Source organism: Lissotriton helveticus, chromosome 11 (genome assembly GCF_964261635.1).
Source record: "Lissotriton helveticus chromosome 11, aLisHel1.1, whole genome shotgun sequence".
Classification (NCBI taxonomy): domain Eukaryota; kingdom Metazoa; phylum Chordata; class Amphibia; order Caudata; family Salamandridae; genus Lissotriton; species Lissotriton helveticus.
In genome coordinates, this window is record NC_136072.1 from 390,118,293 (window position 1) to 390,139,194 (window position 20,902).

Sequence of the window (20,902 nt, forward strand, 5' to 3'; positions counted from 1 at the left end):
CGATGGTGCGGTGTGTCACCCCAATGGCATTCACCCTGTTTTGGATCGGGATCCATATTTTCCGTTTCTCCTGCTCTGCCACTTTTAACGATAATTTCCCAAACAGCTTATCATGGCTGTGGTCAACTCCCTCAATGAGGGTGTCAATTTCTTTTTCTGAGAATTTAATTTTCCTCTTCCTGCCTGTTTGGCTGTCCTCTGCTGTTTGTGAAGTTTCCATTTTTTTACAAATGGCAAGTGTTTCCAATGTCTCAATCCCACTCCTGTTCAGCTCCCAGAGCCAGCTCCCTCCTCTCCTTCTGACTGTGCACAGAAAATGAGGCTTGTGCTGCTGACTTCCTGGTTCTGATGTCATCAAGATGCATCAAAAAGCGATTTCGGTAATAGCGATTTCGTGAATAGCGAAATCGCTATTAGCAATTTCGCAATTACCGAAATCGCTATTATTTTTGCGATTTTTAGCGATTCTTTAATTTTTCGCATTTTTTTGTTTCATCGGGTTTTACGATTTTTTTTTTGCGATCCCTTAAAAATCGCAAATAAAGAATCGCAATCTTAAACAATGATGCATGTTCCTGCGAGTGTCTTTCCAAGGCATTATATGGAAGTGAAATTTGTGGGTATACTAAGACTGAGGACCTTCAAATCGTGGAAAATTAGTTTCTGAGACTGCTTCTATCCGTTCCCCAAGGCACCCTCTCTTTCATAGTACATGAGGAATTTAGTATGTCCTACATACCTGAGAGGATAGCGCTTTGTCCTGCAACCCTATGGTTAAAAACTAGGGCCAGTAAGGGGACAACATTAAATAAACTAATCTTAAAAGATTGTTTGTCTCTTGATTATGCCCCATGTGTACCGTGGCTCAAGTACATCGAAGTGAGCTTAACAAGCATGGGGAGAGATGATCTTTTTACCAATCCGGACAGGACAACTAAGAGAGACTTGAACCTTATAAAGGTGTCTTTTTTTGTGCAGAGGGCTATGGCAAGGGAAGAGAGGTAGCTCCTGAAGTCTAGTCGGCTGAGCCTTACTTACTGGGATTCATAAACTTGAATGACAATTTCCAGCTAAAGAGGTTCCGGTTTGATCTTTTTCACCTCCTCCTTGCTCACCCAAGGGTTTGCAGTAAGGGCCAAACTTTGCTGTCCTGTGGCTGCGATGGTCAATCTCCACAGGACATGATTCATTTTATGATGTTTTGTAGTTTTTATGAAATTTCTAGAAAGTCCTTCATAATTCTGATTCTGAAAAAGGCTAATTTTAGGCAAGTGCGCCCAGCTTTTATCTTCTTGCTGGCAGGTAGCACTATGTTTTTATGTACTGAAATTCTTAAAATCTGCCATCAGACTCAAATATAGTTGCGATTAACTAGCTTGTTCCTTTTACTGTAATGTTTTATTGGTATAGCGCGAATGAGATTAAGTCATTGAATTTTTGCATTCCCATTGGTACAAGTTATTTCTAATTTGCCAGCTGATCCCTGGAAGGATTGTTTTTTACTAGTCGTTACTCTTGTATCATTATATTTAATATGTGCTTTTATGGTTTTATTATCTAAAACCGAATAATGATTATTTAAATTGAATTCAATTAATTATCTAAATTATGTAATTCAATTATTAATAAGTTATATATCAGGTGCAAATCATTGGGTTTGTAGGGATAAAGGGTGGGAAGTTAATTAAATAGGATCCATTAATTATTAGTTAATCATTATCAATTTTTTAATTGATAATTGATTATGAACATTGTGTAGTTAAGATATGTTGTAAGTTATATATCAGGTGCGAGTTGTTCGGTTTGTAGTGGTAAAGGGTAGGAAGGAAATTAAATATAATCAATGTATTATTCATTAATTATTGTTAATTGTTTAATTGATAATTATTTATGTAAATTGTGGGAATTGTGATAATTTTTAAGATATAGTTTACGTGTGGGCTGCTGGGTTTTTAGGAGTGCAGTGTGGGAAGTCAATTAAGAAATAATGTATTGATAATTATTAAAATGCTTTAAATTATGTGAATGGTAATTATGTAAATTGTGAAATTAGCATTTTTTTATGTTATATTTTAGATGTGTGTTGTTTAGTTTGTAGAGTTATAGGGTGGGACGTGTTTTAACACCATGCGCGCTGCGGGTTTTCCCGCTGTGCGCTGACTTTTTAAAAAACCCGCAGTTCACGACGAGCTGAGTTCGTCATGAGCGTACGAGAGCCGTACTTCATGACGAGCTGAGCTCGTCATGAGCGTCGAAGGGGTTAAGTAATAATACATTTACAAATATGCATGCATTCATTAAAATTGTGTTATTATTATTATTATGCTTTTTAATATTGATTACATTTTATTTGTTGGTGTTTATGATTGTGAGAATATAGGCGTTTTTAGTAACATGTATTTTTTATATGTTGTCTACTTTTTATGTACAATTAAATTGGAAATATATTTAAAAAACAATTGCCCTTTTTTTGTTGTACTTTTTTCCATGTATGTAAATATATATGTGTGTATGTGTGTTTGTGTGTGTGTATAAAACTTACTGGCGGTAGCCAGTAGGTAGCTACAGTTAGGACATTGTTTCTATAGGAAAAACCTTTTTTTGATTTGTCAATAACTTTGGCACCATTTGACGAATTTTCGCAAAGTTTTCCAAACAAATGGGGTGATCACGTCAGCTGCTGTGTGGAAAAATCTCGGAGCAATCCGTCAAGAGGGGCCGAGAAAAGAAGTAGAGCTCCCAAAAATCTTTTTCTCCATGTTAATTTCCATAGGAAATTTTAGACATGGCTACAGCCCGAACTGTTGAACAGAATAACACCAAATATGGCAAAAAGGTAGGTGAAATGCTGTAAATCCATTCTGTATTTCTTGAGAAATTTAAAAGGTAGGAAGGTAATTAAATATAATCAATGTATTATTCATTAATTATTGTTAATTGTTTAATTGATAATTATTTATGTAAATTGTGGGAATTGTGATAATTTTTAAGATATAGTTTACGTGTGGGCTGCTGGGTTTTTAGGAGTGCAGTGTGGGAAGTCAATTAAGAAATAATGTATTGATAATTATTAAAATGCTTTAAATTATGTGAATGGTAATTATGTAAATTGTGAAATTAGCATTTTTTTAATGTTATATTTTAGGTGTGTGTTGTTTAGTTTGTAGAGTTATCGGGTGGGACGTGTTTTAACACCATGCGCGCTGCGGGTTTTCCCGCTGTGCGCTGACTTTTTAAAAAACCCGCGGTTCACGACGAGCTGAGTTCGTCATGAGCGTACGAGAGCCGTACCTCATGACGAGCTGAGCTCGTCATGAGCGTCGAAGGGGTTAAGTAATAATACATTTACAAATATGCATGCATTCATTAAAATTGTGTTATTATTATTATGCTTTTTAATATTGATTACATTTTATTTGTTGGTGTTTATGATTGTGAGAATATAGGCGTTTTTAGTAACATGTATTTTTTATATGTTGTCTACTTTTTATGTACAATTAAATTGGAAATATATTTAAAAAACAATTGTCCTTTTTTTGTTGTACTTTTTTCCATGTATGTAAATATATATGTGTGTATGTGTGTTTGTGTGTGTGTATAAAACTTACTGGCGGTAGCCAGTAGGTAGCTACAGTTAGGACATTGTTTCTATAGGAAAAACCTTTTTTTGATTTGTCAATAACTTTGGCACCATTTGAGGAATTTTCGCAAACTTTTCCAAACAAATGGGGTGATCACGTCAGCTGCTGTGTGGGAAAATCTCGGAGCAATCCGTCAAGAGGGGCCGAGAAAAGAAGTAGAGCTCCCAAAAATCTTTTTCTCCATGTTAATTTCCATAGGAAATTTTAGACATGGCTACAGCCCGAACTGTTGAACAGAATAACACCAAATATGGCAAAAAGGTAGGTGAAATGCTGTAAATCCCTTCTGTATTTCTTGAGAAATTTAAAGATTTCTCAGATATACAACTGTGGCTTCGGTGGATCAGCGACTCCTCCCAATCTCATGCCTGTGATCTGATTAGATGCCAACACTTCAAACCAGGAAGTGTTGGCAACCATCTTGTGACTCGGTTGTACCGAGGCACAAGAAAACATTTCAAAAAAAGAAAAGGGGCAGTGTAGAAACACCATGAGCCCCAAGCCCTAGGGCCAAAATAGCATCTTTTTATAAATAATTCAGCAGAATTTGCACTGGATCTACAGATCCGGCTGAAAATAAAAAAAACAAAAATAAAGATGCGGGGCCAGCGTGAGCCCCCGCAGAGCGGGGACCGTCAATTCCTGTGGATAATTGTTTGAAGTGTGGGGGCCATTTAAACACCCACAACCCTGGGGACCCCACCTCCCCAGGGCTATATTTTATTATAATGCGTGATGGGGCTACAGCCCTCCCCACGAACCCCCGGGGACAGCTACCTCCTCGGGGCTCTATTGAAATAAGATGCGTGCGGGTGCTCTGGCCCCTCTACGCAGCCCCGTGGACGGCCAGCACCCCGGGTTACGATACTTAACTGCGGGGGCATGCACTCCCCCGCTGCCCCAGGGGCCACCACCACATATTATCAAAATAGAAGGGGGCCTACGCGGCTCCCCTCCTGGGGCTGTAAAGGGCCCTGGGGACCGTCATCCCCCAGGGCCGGCTCCAGCAATGTCCCGGGTGCCTATCCCTAGGACATTGTAGTTTGCTATCCCACAGCAAACAGTGTGTTCCTTGTTCAAAGCGGAGCACACTTTGTTTTTGACACCAATGGAGCTGCATGTTAGCAGCTCCCTGGGTATAAAAAGCAATGCCGACTCCTACAGGAGGCAAGAACTGGCTGGGACCACAGTGGCTACAGGCTCCCCCGTGATTCCCAAAACAGCTGGCCATGTCCTGGGGGATGGGGTCCCTGTGGTCATAAATGGCCTGGGTAGGGAAACCATGCAGCCCACCTCCCTTTAAAAAAAAAAAAGAAAAGGAAATGGCTGGATCCTGGGGTCCCCGGGGCCAAAATCAGTATCAGGAGGGGGGCCACTTGACCCCTTCCCTTTTAAAAAATAAATAAATGGCTGGGACTCAGGGATGGGGTTCCAGTGGCCGAAATCGGCCTGGAGAGTGTAGCTGGGTGCCCCCCTTCCCTTTCATTATCATAAAATAATAAAAGTCTAGCCCCGGGGGATGGGGTCCCCGGGCACAAATATCGGTCTCAGGAGGGGGCTTTTAAAAAAAAGAAAAGGAATGGCTGTGACCCAGGGGACGGGGGCTCAGGGGCCAAAATTGGCCTGAAGAGTGGGCGACCCATTCACTTTTTTATAAAAAAAGAAACAGACGGGCCTCAGGGTTCCCGGGACCAAAATCGGCATGGGCAGTATGGTCGCGCATCCTCCCTTTCCTTTTATTATCATAAAATAATAAACAGTCTAGCCCCAGGGGATGAGGTTCCTGGGGCAGAAATTGGCCTGGGGAGGTGGGCCGCGTGAAGTGCAATAGTCATAGAGATTCAATCACTTGATGAGGTCCTTGGGTATGCAAAATATCGCATTGATGAACGAGAAATGAAACAGAGGATTAAAGAGAAAATTATGTTGGCTCAGATGAAATTTGCACAGAAAGGTTTTCAAAATCCTTCTTTTGCAGGACATCTAGGAGGTATGCAATGTGTTGTCCTTCCACATGCAGGTTTTCTGGGGAAACCAGTAGGGTTTAGTTTTTCACAAGCTAGAGGCAGAAGTGTCCAATTGATCCAGGATTGGGAATGGATGTTGCAACGCTGAAGTAAATGACTCCTGCCAAGTTTGTAACAGGGTCCGGCATTGGAACAAGGAGTGTACCTTTAATCGTGATAATGCAAATGGAAATGTGTAAATGCAAAATGTAGTGCAGATACAAAAAAACAATATAACAAGTGAAGGTGTCAATGTAAAAACAAGTTCCGATGATGCAGGTCCCACAAGCTCAAATAATCATGCAGAATATTGGCAATACAAGCTTTCATTTGAAACTGATGACAAGAGCTACTCCAAATTTATTACAGCAATTCCCTAACAAATCAGAACACCTTACAGCAATGTTCTATTTTTGATAATGATGACTCAGGCTCCGATAAGTCTCAATGACGATGCCTGAGGGGGAGGAAGATTGCATGCTTGGCACAGTGTTAGAGGTAGACCAGAGTGGTCCATTCATAGAAGATGAGGTGAATAGCCAACCCATAACTTTCCTTATAGATACTGGTGCTACCTGGTCCACTTGTAGAACTGTGGAAGTCCCAGACCTACCCCTCTTGGAAAGAAGATCCAAGTTATAGTAGTTTCAAACAAACAGATTACCGATCCAATTACAGAGAAAGTCCCAATAAAATAGGCTCATTTGAAGAAAGTCACCAATATGTCATTTGTGACACAAGCCCAGTATATTTATTAGGGAGAGATTTGTGGTGCAAGGTAACTTGTACAATTTACTGCACACTGGACGGTGCGGAATTTCAGATGCGCTGATGAATATGTCATATTTAAAAAGGTACAGGAAAAGACAGTTGCAGGATTATTTTCATTAATACCATTAAAGAATTACCTGCCGACTTGAGGGATATCATGAGTTCAGAAGTATGGGATTTCACAGGAAAAGACATTGGACTGATTAAAGGAGTAGAACTAATCCAAATTACCATTAAAGGCAACTGCAGTATACCTAATAAAACCACTGTACTATCTGACTCCATAAACAGTGCAGGAATAACACCTGTAATAGAAGACATGATATGAAAAGGGATTTTGAGGGAATTGATTGGAAGTCCATGTAACTCTGTGATCATGAATTTACAGAAACCCAAAAGAAAATATAGGATTGTCCAAGATCTAAGGAAAAGTAACAGCATAGTTGTTCCATGTTATCCTGTGATACTGAATCTATACACAATATTGTTCCAAATTCCTTGTACTGCAGAGTGGTTCAATATCTGGGACACATAACTGTGTAGAGAATCCAAAAAATGTCACCAAAGAGAGTAGAAGCAATTCTTCAGATGAATCGACCTTGAACACAGATAGAAGCGAGGATGTTACTGGGAATGGTTGGCTACGGTAGACAGTGGATAGCAAACTTTTACCTAGTGGAAAAGCCTTTAGTGAGACTGACCCACAGTTTATTTATTTATTTATTTTATTCGATTTATATAGCGCGTTATACCCTGGGGTCTCTAAGCGCTTGTCCAGGTAGCACCGCTAGATTCCTAAGTGAACACAAACAGACAGATTTCTAGTTTAGTACAGCCGGCCTTATAACCCCGCCCAAGCTTCCTGACATATGATGTGTTTGATCCACTTCCTCGGACAACGAGGGCTTGAAAGCCTTCCTAGAGCTGAAAGAAAAACTTTGTTGTGCCCCAGCACTAGCAATGCCAGATTACAGTAGGGTTTTTAACTTATTTTGCAGGGAGAGGGAGGGCTGCACTCTCTATGTGCTGACTCAAACTCATGGTGATGCTTGGAAGCTTGTGGCATACTTCTCAAATACCCTTGACCCTATTGCCAGAGGGCTGCATGGCTGTCTTAAAGCAGTTGCCATGGTGAGCACTAGCCTGGAAAAGAGTGAGAGCACAATGATGGGATATACTTTAACTGTAATGGTCTCAAATTCTGTGGAACTACTATTGACACGAATAAAGACCCATAATAAGCACACTAAGAATGAGCAGAGAATTTTGTCATGAAATGTTGTCGTTTTTAAACACTGTCAAATTGTCAATCATCAACTTTAATGGGAATAAATAATATAGTTTGTGATGAAATTGAATTTGATTGCCTAGATGTCGGATGTATGCATTAAGCCTAGACCTGATAATAAGTATGAACCTGTGATTGAGCCCGTCCATGTAATTTTTGTAGACGCCTCATGTTTGAGAAATAATGATGGTACCCTAAGAGCAGGTTACACCGTGTGTACTAAAATGTATTTTGTGGAAGCTTCATGGCTTGAAAGGGTTATTTCAGCACAAGCTGCAGAATTGATTACCCTTACCAGAGCATGCTGTTTGACTGCTCAAATGAGAGTGACTTAAGATAACCTTCAGATTGGAGACTGATAGGTTTCAGTGGGAGCCTTTCTTAAAAACGTAATACTTTTACGTAATTCTGTGAATTTTTATGTTTAATGTATTTATGATTCTGTTTTTACCTATCTACTGTAATTTAATAGTATATTTTATGTGATTTATTTTTATTCTTTTATGGCTATCTTTTAAATATCCAAATATAGATAACTGAATTGATTGAAGTTTTTTCAAAAGTAAATGCAAGTGACGTTTTTCTTGTATTTCATACTTTCACATTCATTTATGTTGCCAATATTTTCTGTTTCATAACAATGTTTCTAATGGCATCATCACAATGATGTAAGGAAAACAACTTCAACTGGAAATCCTTCTGTGAAAACTAAAATGAATAAGTTTTGGGAAAGCCAATATGTCTTGCCTACATGATATTTATTGACTTCACTCATGTTTCTCATCTATGTTGCAAATGGCTTACAGTAATATAAAAAAAACTGCATGACACAGCCAGTGGTAGGCCCTAGTGCCTATGAGGTAACTGCACTTGTGACTGCCTGTTTAGTGCTAAATATAGCAATAATCAGTGTCCGTTAGGTTGGAAAGAGCTTTTGACTCTTGTGCCACTGCACCTTCTGCACCATTCAAATTATGGCCCTAATGCCTGCAACGTAACTGCACTTGAGACTGATTGTTTAGTAGTAAAATATAGCAATAACCATTGTTCAGTGGGTTTCTTAGAATTTTTGGCCCCTCTGCCACTGCACCAGCTGCACCATTCAAATCATAACCCTAGTGCCTGCAAGATAACTGCACTTGTGACTGCCTGTTTAGTAGTAAAATATAGCAATAATCAGTGTGCGATAGGCTGGGAAGAGCTTTTGGCCCTTATGACACTGCACCTTCTGCACCATTCAAATGATTGCCCTAGTGCCTGCAACGTGATTGCACTTGTGACCAGTGTTCCCTCTAGGCCACGCGCGCGCGCGTGCGCGCACCTCCCCTGACGTCAGCGTGCACCACCTAGCGTGGAGCGCGCACACAGGACGTCCCTAGAGAGTCGCGCCCCCCGCCGGTTTTAAAAAGCGAGCGCAGCGAACATGAGGCACTTTTCCAGTGGTGGCGGCGGAGTGGGCGTTAGGAGTGCAAGTAAGGAGGGGGGGCTGGTGGGGGCTGGTGGCGATTGTGGCGCTTGCGGCGCTTACTGCTGTGTGGGGGCGTGGCAGACTGCAGCCTTTTGTTTAAGTATTGCTGATAATCAGAGCCCCTTCACGGGCTCCAATTAACAGCAATACTTAAACAAAATGCCACAGTCTGCCTCGCACTTTACTAACAAAAACGTAGACACTTTCCAAACACAGCGTGTACTTTAGCAAAAAGTGCAACTTTAACACAGTACATGATGAAATAAGTTAAACCACATAATAAAATTCATACAATGCAAAACACAAGAACAGTTGTCGAGGTTTGAGTAAATACCAAGTGACAGCCAACCTTTTCAGTCCTAACTCTCAATTAGGTAACTGCACTTGTGGTGCTGCTTGTTCAGCTGTAAAATATGGCAATAATCGGTGTTCAGTTGGTTTACTAGATCTTTTAGCTCCCATGACACAGCACCCACTGCACCATTCAAAACAGGGCCCTAGTGCCTGCAAGGTAATTGCACTTGTGACTGCTAGTTTAATAGTAAAATTTAGCAATAATCGGTGTTCAGTGGGTTTCCTCGACATGTTGGCTCCTGTGCCACTGCACTTGCTGCACCTTTGAAAACATAACCCTAGTACCTTCAAAGTAGCTGTACTTGTGACTGCCTGTTTAGTGTTGAAATATAGCAATAATAGGTATTCTGTGGGTTTCCAAGAGCCCATGTGTCACTAAACCTTCTGCACCATTCAAATCATGGCCCTAGTGCCTGCCTGCTTGCTTAGTAGTAAAATATAGCAATGGTCAGTATTTTATGGGTTTTCCATAGCTTTTGGTGCCTGTGCTTTTGTACCTGCCGTACCATTAAAATCACGGCCCAGGAACCCTGCAAGGAAAAATAAGGAAAGTGTTTATATCCAGTAATAGCTTTGCTCCAAAAAGGCAGATTTGTAGATGGAAAACATAGTTATTGTATAGCTAACCATAAACACAAAAGCCTTTATAAAAAGTGCCTTTAAACTTATCCATCTCGCAAAAACCAGTTGCCACAGATGGAATAAATAAAGCATATGCTTTACACATCAAAGTGAAAAACAAGCATTATTGAATTGTGTTACAATGGGACTGGTTCTTTCCTGTGAAAGGATCTTGGGCCATATGTATCATCAACCTGAGGCCCATAGGAATGAATGGGAAGTTATTCTCAATTTGCGAATCGCAATTTGCTTATCGCAAATTGAGAATAATTTCAAGGGTGCAGGGGTGTCCAAAGGACACCCTGTTGCACCCCTGAAATATGCATGGGTGAACATGTGGCACACATACATGCCCTAAGGGCATGTATTTGCGTCACATGGCACTTTGAAAAATGCAACAAATTTGCATTTTTCAAGGAATTTGCAACTTACCACCAACTAGAAGTTGGTGGTAATTTGCGATTCCTTAAAGACATTTTGCTAATTTTTTTTGCTTCATAAATTGCATTTAAGGAACCGCAAAATTTGCGATTCCTTAAATGAATTTGCAATATAAGGAATCGCAAATTTTGCGATTCCTTGTTTTGCACCAGATTTTGCTTTATACATACCATTTAGCAAATTCGCATTTGCAAAGGCCGAAATTCGCAATTCTGCGAATTTCGGCCTTTGCGAATGTGAATTTGCTTGATACATATGGCCCCTTATCATGTACTTGACACTGAATGGGCCATAAACAGTGAAAATTGCCCAAGATCAACATATGTTAGGCTGCTGCTGAGACTAAAATGCAGTTTTGTACTTTGTTTTTAAAAAGTAAGTTTCACAAATTAAATGGACTTGTTTGATTGAACTTCTCTTGTTCCCTACACATGCATCTAATTGTTTGATTTTTGTAAAACAAAAAGTTTGCAGATTTGATTAACTTCGCCATTTCATCTATATTAAGTTACATTGTAACTTTTGATGCAAACCCTCTTTAGTTTTGGACTGTACACCAGCAACCCAATTGCCTTATAAAAGGAAAACACTTGTTCTATGTTGTATCTGTATAGGGGCCTTGTATTATAACCAGATATAAGGTTTGGTGAATGCTCAGTGTGTTTTCAAGGTTTGAACTGGTCTATTTGAGTGTGAGTTGGTATGAATGATATGATTGAAGGGTAGTCCATGAGAATTTCCACCATTTTTGGCCAGAGTTATTGTTGTATATATTTTATGATGTAAAAACATGATGTATGCACTGATTTGTTATCTTTGAATAATAGTAAAACAAAAATAAAATGTTGTTTACATAATTGACATACTTTTTTGCTTGAGCACATGTCATAGCTGGAGTGGTATATTTATTTAACGACTTAATTGCTTTTTTTGAAGTAGATAGGTAGAGCAAACCGCTCCTTGTTACATTGAATGGGCCATAAACAGTGAAAATTGCCCAAGATCAGCATATGTTAGGCTGCTGCTGAGACTAAAATACAGTTTTGTACTTTGTTTTAAAAAAGTAAGTTTTACAAATTAAATGGACTCATCAAAGAAGAGAAATGTTTCAAACAATGTGCAAATGTTTTGTGCAGCTGAAGAAAGAGGTACCTTTTGAGATGGTTATTTCTCACATAAAGTTAAAAAAAGGGCTATTTTACCCTACGCTTGTGTATGTTGTGAATATGTTTAAAGTTCCCTTGTAACTTTAAAAGTCCTTTTTACACACTTTTTTCTAACCTGATATAATTTCGTTCTCTGTCCTTCCATGAAAAATGGGAGGATAATTGCTCCTTATCACACTTTGTTAAGTACTTATGTCTATGCATTCCATGTGTAATGATACATATTCGACAATTTAATTTTACTTATTTAAACGAGATTTTTAACATTCTTGATATGCAAAATATGGTATTTCCATGCCAGAAACGATTTTTAGGGAATCAAACCCATACAATATATTTTTATTTTCATTACTGCTGCAAATGTAATGATTTTCCACCTTGTAAGTGCTCCAGCCAAGTTCAGTTCATTATGTTAAAATCAGAGCAAGGTGTTAGCGAACAGGTACCAAACCACTAATCGTGTGCACTCCCAAAAACCCCAGGAAACCTCACGTGACAAGGACTTACCAGCTTTATTGAAATTATCAGTTTGGCAGGAGCACCTGTAGTCTGGTCCATTTCACCCGCAGACTCTACGTACTGGAAGTAGGTGGAGCTTTGGGGTGAAATTCCAGAGAGAAATGAGAAACCAGCAGAGGAACTGGGTCTGAGTTACTGGTAATGCCTCTTTTCTCAGCTGATCCTTAGGGTCTTATTCAAAATCTCCTGGTATCTCTCACTCCCACCACATCTGGATTTATTGGTGCCTTTGGAAGGTGGGAACAGGGCCAGCTTTAGGGTGGTGCGACCGGTGATACGGCACTGGTCATCAAGCTCCCGGGGCACAGTGTTTTAGGATATCTTATGAGTTTAAAAGTACCTGAGGAAGATTTCTTGTGTGTTCAGCAATGTTTAAGCACCCATAAAAATGTCAAGTAAACTCTGATGATTAATATATCTCCTGGAAAGAGATCAGAGTTGTGCCTAGTTGCAGTTTTGACTTATAATAAAGTGATGCAGCGAGTTAATATGCCTGCTGCAAAGAACGTCTACCATGCAGATCAGAAAATTGTATTTTATGAAGGTACTTCAGTAGATTGCTGCTTTGTTTCAAAGAGATCCTTTTGTTACTTGCAGTTCATAAATTACAATGATAATATAGCACAGTGATCTACGAACTGCCACCAAAGAGCTGCATTCAAACTGCAGAGCATAGGGTTGTAGAAAGTTATGTTTTTCTCCAGCCTTACATTATTCGAAAGGATGCTAAAAATGGATCGTTTGGCTAGAAATACATGCTCATTAGTAAAGCCAACGTCAGCCACTGAGTTCGATTTTAAATCCTGATATTGTGCTTCTACACAACAAACACTCTCAAAATATAATGCCTACCATTATGGATTACATGTGACTCCTACATCTTGTAATCTTTTTTGTCTTATTTAGTATTTCCCATACACAGATTTACACATGTGTGATTCATTGTCTCTGTATAATGTTTGTGTGTGATATAACGTCATCTGACACCCTACAGTTGTAGGAATAGCGCAATAAAGCACATGACATGCATGCGTGAAATGGACTATGGGGAGATGAGGGACACTGTGGAGGGTGGCAGAGTGGAAATCCATGGAGAAGGGGGAAATTTAGGGGTGCCAACAAAGATTGTCACCATCACTGAAGCCAGCCCCGAGGAGGGGGTAATGTTGGGCGATTATCCGGTACATTTTCAATGAGACCCATAATGATAAGGACCCTGTGTTTACCATTCTGGGAGTCCTTAAATCTGAGAACTATAGATCAGGGCTTTAAGTGGGCCGGGTCTCAAAGGGTTTGAGCACCGCAGTTTTTTAAAGGGGGGCTCGAAACGGGTCTCTATCGTGCTCTGTTTTGAGCCCTGGCACAGGTGGTCCGTTTTCTTCCGGACTGCATAGACAGCAGTTTGCTGTCACTGCAGTCCGGAAAAAAGTGCCAGGGCACAAAACAGAGCCCGATAGAGGCCCGTTTCGAGACATCGAGCACATGGATGTGCGCTGCCGACACTGCTCAATTCTCACTAGTGGAGAAGTTACCGCATGACGTCATGCCAGGTGAGCGTTTTGGGGAAGGGAAATCCTTTAAAGAGTCATTTTCTTTCTGGATTTCCCTTCCCTTTGGGGAATGCAAGAGCTGCAACATTGTGGTAGGGTCACCAGGGCTTTAATTGGAAGCTTTTTCAATATTATATGTAACAAGCCATAGTTGCAGCTTATTTATCTTATGCAACTAATAACCATTGACAAAGCCAACAGTCCTTACTTGTTGTAGTTATGATGTTACTTGTTGTAACACATATCTGAATGCAATGACAGAAACAGCAAAATACAAGTCGGGCGGCACACTATGCTAAACACAGATTTTTAGCTTAAGTGTTTTAAAGCCACGCCTTTATTACACTGGCCACGCTCCGTTGAGAGACCCCCCAGTTTTTTCATCCCACTTAAAGCCCTGCTGTAGATCAATGCGTATCGTACACTAAGTAAAACAGCTGAGACAAGGAGTCCAACGGCAACACCCTTCGAAAGCTACGGACGTGAAGTGAGCGACTAAAAGTGCAGTTTCGCTGAACTGGCACTATTGCAGTAAGTAGAGCAGCGATCTCACACCTTCTTTTTCTAGAGAGCTGTTTACTTTCCTGCGCCATTTATATTCTCTTTGAAGTCAAATCGAGTCTTGCAGCTCGGAGTTGAGTTTGTCTCTTCCAGCTCCCCCACCCCACACACACACAGACGCACACACATTCCGACAGCGTCTTCATTTAATTAGGATGTGATGCCCTGAAGCTGAACCTCAGGTGCGGCGCCTCCAATTATCCAACATGAAAACGAGTCGGGCTTTTTGGGTATGATTTATTTGAAGTCGGCGGAACGGAGACAGTGGGGACAGGCCTTGTGGGAGGGGGGCACCGGGGAGCAAACAGAGGATGCGAGAGAGGCAACAAACCGGAGGAGAGGTACATTTTTCGAGGAGACCTCTGGCTCAATCACCATTGATGATCTGAGAAAATGAATGAAGTGCCAAGCTCAGGTTTTGCCAGTGAAGCCCATAAACGAGGAAAAAATAATGCTGTGATTCAGTACAAAAAAAAATCCCCATGCTTTTATAGAATTTTCAAATACAGCCAATGTTTGCAAGTAATATTTACTGAGATTGCAAACAATATGTAAAGAACAAAAATCACGTTTAAGACTGCACAAGTCAGCCGCTGCAAACAGAGCTGCCCCTCATATTTTTAATCTAAAAAATAGCGACTGGCTAGTAATTGATGACAGAGAATAAAAGTCGTCCACGTTTAGCTACCTGGCCAAGTATTAAATCGGCCAACCTGACTTTAACACACCATAAGCCTAAGGGCAGTGTAGAATACCACTATTCAGCAGCAGGCATTTCAACAGTGCGATGTAGGCCAAAGTGTCTGGTATGAGGAATACCTCTCAATTAAGTACATAATAGAACAGGACAAATGTCAGTGGTGCACTGTGTCCAGATCCCAGTGTATGTGCTCTGAGTCCTAAAGCATGTAAACCCTGGTGATCCATGATTGGTTTAACTCTCCTGAAAGGCCAGGGTATATGGTGTAAAAATGATACCATAGCATGGAATGGTAAATGTCACCTGTAGATCGAAGCACTTATTGTGCCATCCACTAGTATGACAAGGAAAAAAAGGTTTCAGGCCTACCACTGTAAAAATTAATACTTGTATAGCGCACTACTCACCCGCAAGGGTCTCAAGGCGCTTGTACGAATACGGCTGTGGAACCCATCCTGGCTTTCCCTGTGAGGTGTCCACTCCTGGGCACCTCCAAGGTGGAGGCCAGGCATCCTTAGCGTTGTGGGGGCCGTTGTGGAGATTAAGCAAGCTATTGCCCAGAGTTGCAGCGTGGGACTCCATGATTGGAATAGGTACCGAGGTGAGAATTATCAGGTCAGTGGAATTTTGAGCCCAAGACCCGCTGAGGCGGGGAATTGAACCCTGGTCCCGGGCTAGACCTCTGCATTAGGGTCTGCCGCTCTAACCATTGAGCCACACTTCTCCTGTAGACTGCTGCCCCACATGTCAAAATAACCCTTTTGACAGGGGAAAACCTTTCTTTTAAATAATAATTCACGCCCTATGTAAGCCTTGTTGTCCACAAGGTAGGGTGTATATTATTTAAAAGCAGAGCATGTAGAAATGTTAAGTTGCCTTGCCCATTCAGTAGCAGATTCCCCAAATCTATTTTCACTGTTGAAGGCTCTGGCTGTCCCGTGCTGAAAAGTTGAGTGCAGATTAATATGTTAAGTTTCACTTTCTGGGGTTTGGGACAAGCTAGAGAAAGGTTCATCCACTATTTATAAAATGTATTAAAATTCCATTCAATTGTAAATTTAGATTTATTATTAAAATTTATAGGAAAAGTTACTTTTAGAAAGTTGTCTTTTCCCTGAATGAAGCTCCTTGCTTCTAATTTAAACTACCCTGTAAGCATCTATCCCTGCCAGTGCTTGACCTTAATGAGATGTGAAAACTGCACCCAGAGCAGAACATTAGCTTAGGTATGATGACAGGATGGGCTAGTTGTGGGGCACAAAATCCCTATCAGCTCAAGAATGTCTGTTGGGAGGTTCCAGAAACTTCACTAACTTTAAAAGAGCAGAGAAGAGACCTGTTTATTCATAGTTTAGTGTAAGGAGAGACCAGGCCACCTGATAGTCAGCCTAGCTCTGTCACAGTGTGAGGAAGAGCTGGCCACAAAACAAGTTTGCTGTCACTTAGGAAGGGGGTGCTGCTCATCTCCATGATCATACACCGACAGTCAAATAGTCTCCCTCCAAATTACTCTGTAATAATTGGAGTAATTGAATAATTCCCTGTGTAGGAAGGTAGGATCCATCTGCATCATTACCCCCACTTATTGCTGGTTTCATAACTGTTTTATGACTAGCCTGACTAGGATCCTGCCACTGTGCTTCTTCCGTAAATTGGCTATGGTGTGTATCTGGGACATTCCTATTTAGCTACCTTGTAAGTCCCTAGTATATGGTACTGAGGTGCCTAGGGAAAAGGTACCCCAGGGGCCCCCAGTGGGCTGCAGCATTTATTGTGCCACCCATGAGTGACCCTCTAAGCTATGACTACAGGCCTGCCATTTCAACCTGTGTGAGTTGGTGCGTGCCCCTTTAACGAAAGATTTGTTGCCTTATATCTAATGTCACTGCCCTTGAAACCCATAAGTTATCCCTCTAGCATGCCTTTCAGTCCCAAAGGCAGGGTACTGGCTTATGAGTGTGAGGGTGGCCCTGCATGAGCAGACCACCCCTACAAACCCCGGAGTCCATTCTCTGAGCTTTGTAAGTAAATCAGCGTTACAATGTAGAGAGGTCATGCGTTATTACAGGATAACCATCTCTAAGCTGGCTGGAATGAACCTGGGCATGTTCATGTCTGGTATCAAACATGTTGGAATTGTGGTAAATAAAATATTACCCTGGCAGAATTTCTAGGCATTAACAAAGTATCATGCATCAAATGAGAGACAGGATCCGTGGTGTCCAAGTTAAAATGGGCTTTATTCCAATAACTCGAGTCAAAGGGAGAATCAGTTCCATCACCACAGAGGTTCAGGAAGGGTCTTCTAACAATTATTTACTGAACATGGGTTATATACATTTTATCTTGTACATAGGACGTAGGAAGGAACGCTCGAGGCAGAGCAGAGAAAGAAAGAGATAAGAACATGTGGGTGTACACTTTGATGAGTCATAGGTAGGTGATAGGTAGGTGTCATAGGTGGGTGGGTACTTAGAGGAGGAGTTTGGATAGCTAGCTGGAACTATGCCCTAATTGTGCAACTTTGAGCATGACGTGCAATTGACGTGTAACTGGGAGGAAGCTGACTTTCAACCTAGTAGAGAGATCTCTTGTGTCAAGGCGACCAGCACATCTAGTACAACTGATATCTAGAGTCAGGGGATGTATTATCTGAAGCAATAGTTGTTCATCACTAAAAGACAGAGAGGGCATATTTATTCGTTCATTGCATGAGGGCTGTGAGCTCTTCTATGGATGCAAGCACTGTAATCCACTTAAACAGAGACAGAATGGCTGGGCCCTATCTATGCAGATGGGTTCTGTGTACCTTCTTCACCAGACTGAAATGTGATTCTGTAAAGTAAACAGATAACTGTTATTCATAATACTGTCTTGGCAGGCCTTACTGGGCTTCTTGCGGCTTTCAGTGTGTCAGGAGTCATGAAAACATTAATTCAGGGACTGGTGGTTCAATCTGAACCACAAAAAGGGTTCAGTACGATATTTATTTAAAAGTGCATAATGTAAAATACATGGGCCTTCATGTTAGCTTAACTTTTGGGAAACTTGATGACAGGCACCTTAATGCAGGACATGAATGCAGAGGCCTAGTGATTCAGGCCACTACAAGGAAATATGCATGGATGACATGCACACACATGTAACATAGGGGGCATCTTGGTCAGGCAAAATTTCATTTTCCTCATTCCCTCCTTGTCCCCTACTTAACCCTTCAGGATACATCTATATTCATGAGACCGTATAGTTCATCATACAGAATCATTTGTTCATCTTTTATCCTTTGTTTACGTGGATGTGGAATACAGGCAGTAGCACACAGGCCTCAAATGGCCGGGCCACACTGCAGACAGAGACAGCAACCAAATACCATAAGTAGGGCCATTCCTAGGAAGGACATAACTTTCCATCCCCATGCCGATATTACACCCCAGAACCAACTGGACCAAGTCCATGTGCCTGGGTCTTGATGTATGACATTAGCAATTTTGTGGAGTCTTGTTATCGCTGCGTACACGGATGGCGCGTTATTTGGGATGAAAACGCAACAACTAGATCGGATCACTCTACAAGCTCCGCCTCTATCCGCCAGGATGACGTCAAGAACGAGGCGATTTTGTAAAACGACAAGTCTCATAGCAGATTGCTCCTGGGTTAAGTTCGCCAGGTCAGATGCAGTCACATTCACTACTGCTTCCAGGGTTCTTGTTAATTTGCGTATCAGCTTACTATTTTGGACGGGGCCAACGAGGAAAAAGAAACCTTTGTTGAAGTCTGTATATTGCTCCCAAGCTGTTTCAGTCTGATCAATCCCTGCAGAATCTGTCTCTCTCTTTTGTCTAACATGTTCTAGTTGTGAATCTCTGTGATAATGGGATGGGGCCAAGAAAGCAGGTGGCAATAGGAATGCTATATAACAAGTCCCACCCCAGTCTAAGGGCAGATGTACATAGGCTGTCTGACCGCAAATGAAATAGGTATGGCGTGATGTTTTGAAAGAAGAAAGTCCTTTATCACTAAACTCTACTACAGCTTTACACTCGCTGTGTCCCATGAGTACTGAACCTTTCTTTCTAACACATAGGTCACCTTTTGCTGGCAGGACTGATATAAACGGTGGACCTGTATTTTGCTTGGGCTGACCATTTAACATTATAAAATTAACAGATGCATTTCCCTGCTCGTACTCTTCAGTCTCTAAATCGGTTCCCTTTCTTTGGGGGAATCCGTCTTTGTCTGGAAAGCATGCTTCATTCATTACTTTATTCAGGTTTCCATATATCCAGCCACCTGGATAAGCTATGTACCTTCTATCTATTGAGGTCATTAGAGCAAACCATGCTCCACACGAACCATTGTGTGAGAACGGTAATGGGTAGAAGGGCAAGACTCCCTTTGTCTCTTGATAAGGTGGCATTTGGCCACATACCCAGCAATCAGTCGCATTACTGATCTGATGAGAATGGTGTAACATTCGAATAAAAGTATTGTTACGTAGTGCAAGTCGATATGACAATTCATGGGGTGGCAGTTCACTAAATGTATGCTCTATGGTACTGTTACTGGAAGAATGTATATGTGAGGAAATGGGAAAGAAAACATGTAGCAATAAACTAACACAGATTATAACAATGCACAGAATAAAAAGAATGATCAAAGTAACTATACATCTACTGCGTAATATATTGCAGTACTTTCCTTTCTTATCTCTCTTCTTGCTATTCTCATATGTGATCTTATACATGTCAGAAATCTAGTCTAACCGATTCACCACCGAGTGGACTTAGACAATTAAACTACGTCTGACTTACTAGATCTTAATTTAGATTTATACTCCTGCTGAGGGGTCTTTTCTAGCAAAGGTCAGTGTTCTTTATAAAAGTTCCAAAGTTCCAAATAGTCCAAAGTATCTTTTGTAGTGATGAAGGTGAGTTCGGCCTTTACGTCCTTCCACCAACTTCGGCGTCTTCCAACGTGGCTCAAGGGGACTTGAACGATCAAAATTCCGGATGCATACAAAATTCTCGGGGACAATGGCGTGTTCCTTGACCTGGGTGTTGTCAGGGAAGGCAGCAGCAACCTGTGAACAACAAGAGAGTAGTGCAGAAATCAAGGAAGCCAGGTAATCTGTCAGAATGTTACTGTCAACATCAGGTATTTTCTTTGGCATAGGCGTACCTCACATATTTGGCGGTCTACCAAAAACTACTTCATAAGGAGATAGGCCTGTTCTGGAATGAGCTACCATTCGCATGTAAAAGAGGGCAACCGGCAAGGCCACCATCCAATCCACGCCTTTTTCTGTACAGATCTCAGCAACTTTTGTCTTAATTGTCTGATTATGTCTTTCTACAAGGCCTGCTGCTTCTGGGTGTCTTACACAATGGAATTTCCAAGTATATCCTAACAGAAGAGACACTTGTTTCATTAATTCAGAAGAGAATGGCTGACCGTTATCTGAATAGATCACACGCGGCAATCCATACCTGGGGAAGTACTCGCGCACTAATTGTCTGGCTGTTGTCACAGCAGTATGATCTGGAACAGGATATGCTTCTGTCCATCTAGACAGTGCACACACAACTACTAAGACATACTTGTAACCTCTACATCTGTCCATTTGGATATAATCCATCTGGAGAACTTTGAAAGGGTGGTCAGGAGGATGAAATCCGCCTTGTTCCACCGGAATGCCTTTACCTGGATTGAACTGACAACAGATCATACATGTTCATACTTTCTGCTTCGCTGCTGCACGTAGGTGCTTGTTAAACCAAATGTTCTGTAAACTGTCTAGCATTGCCTTCTCTCCCAAG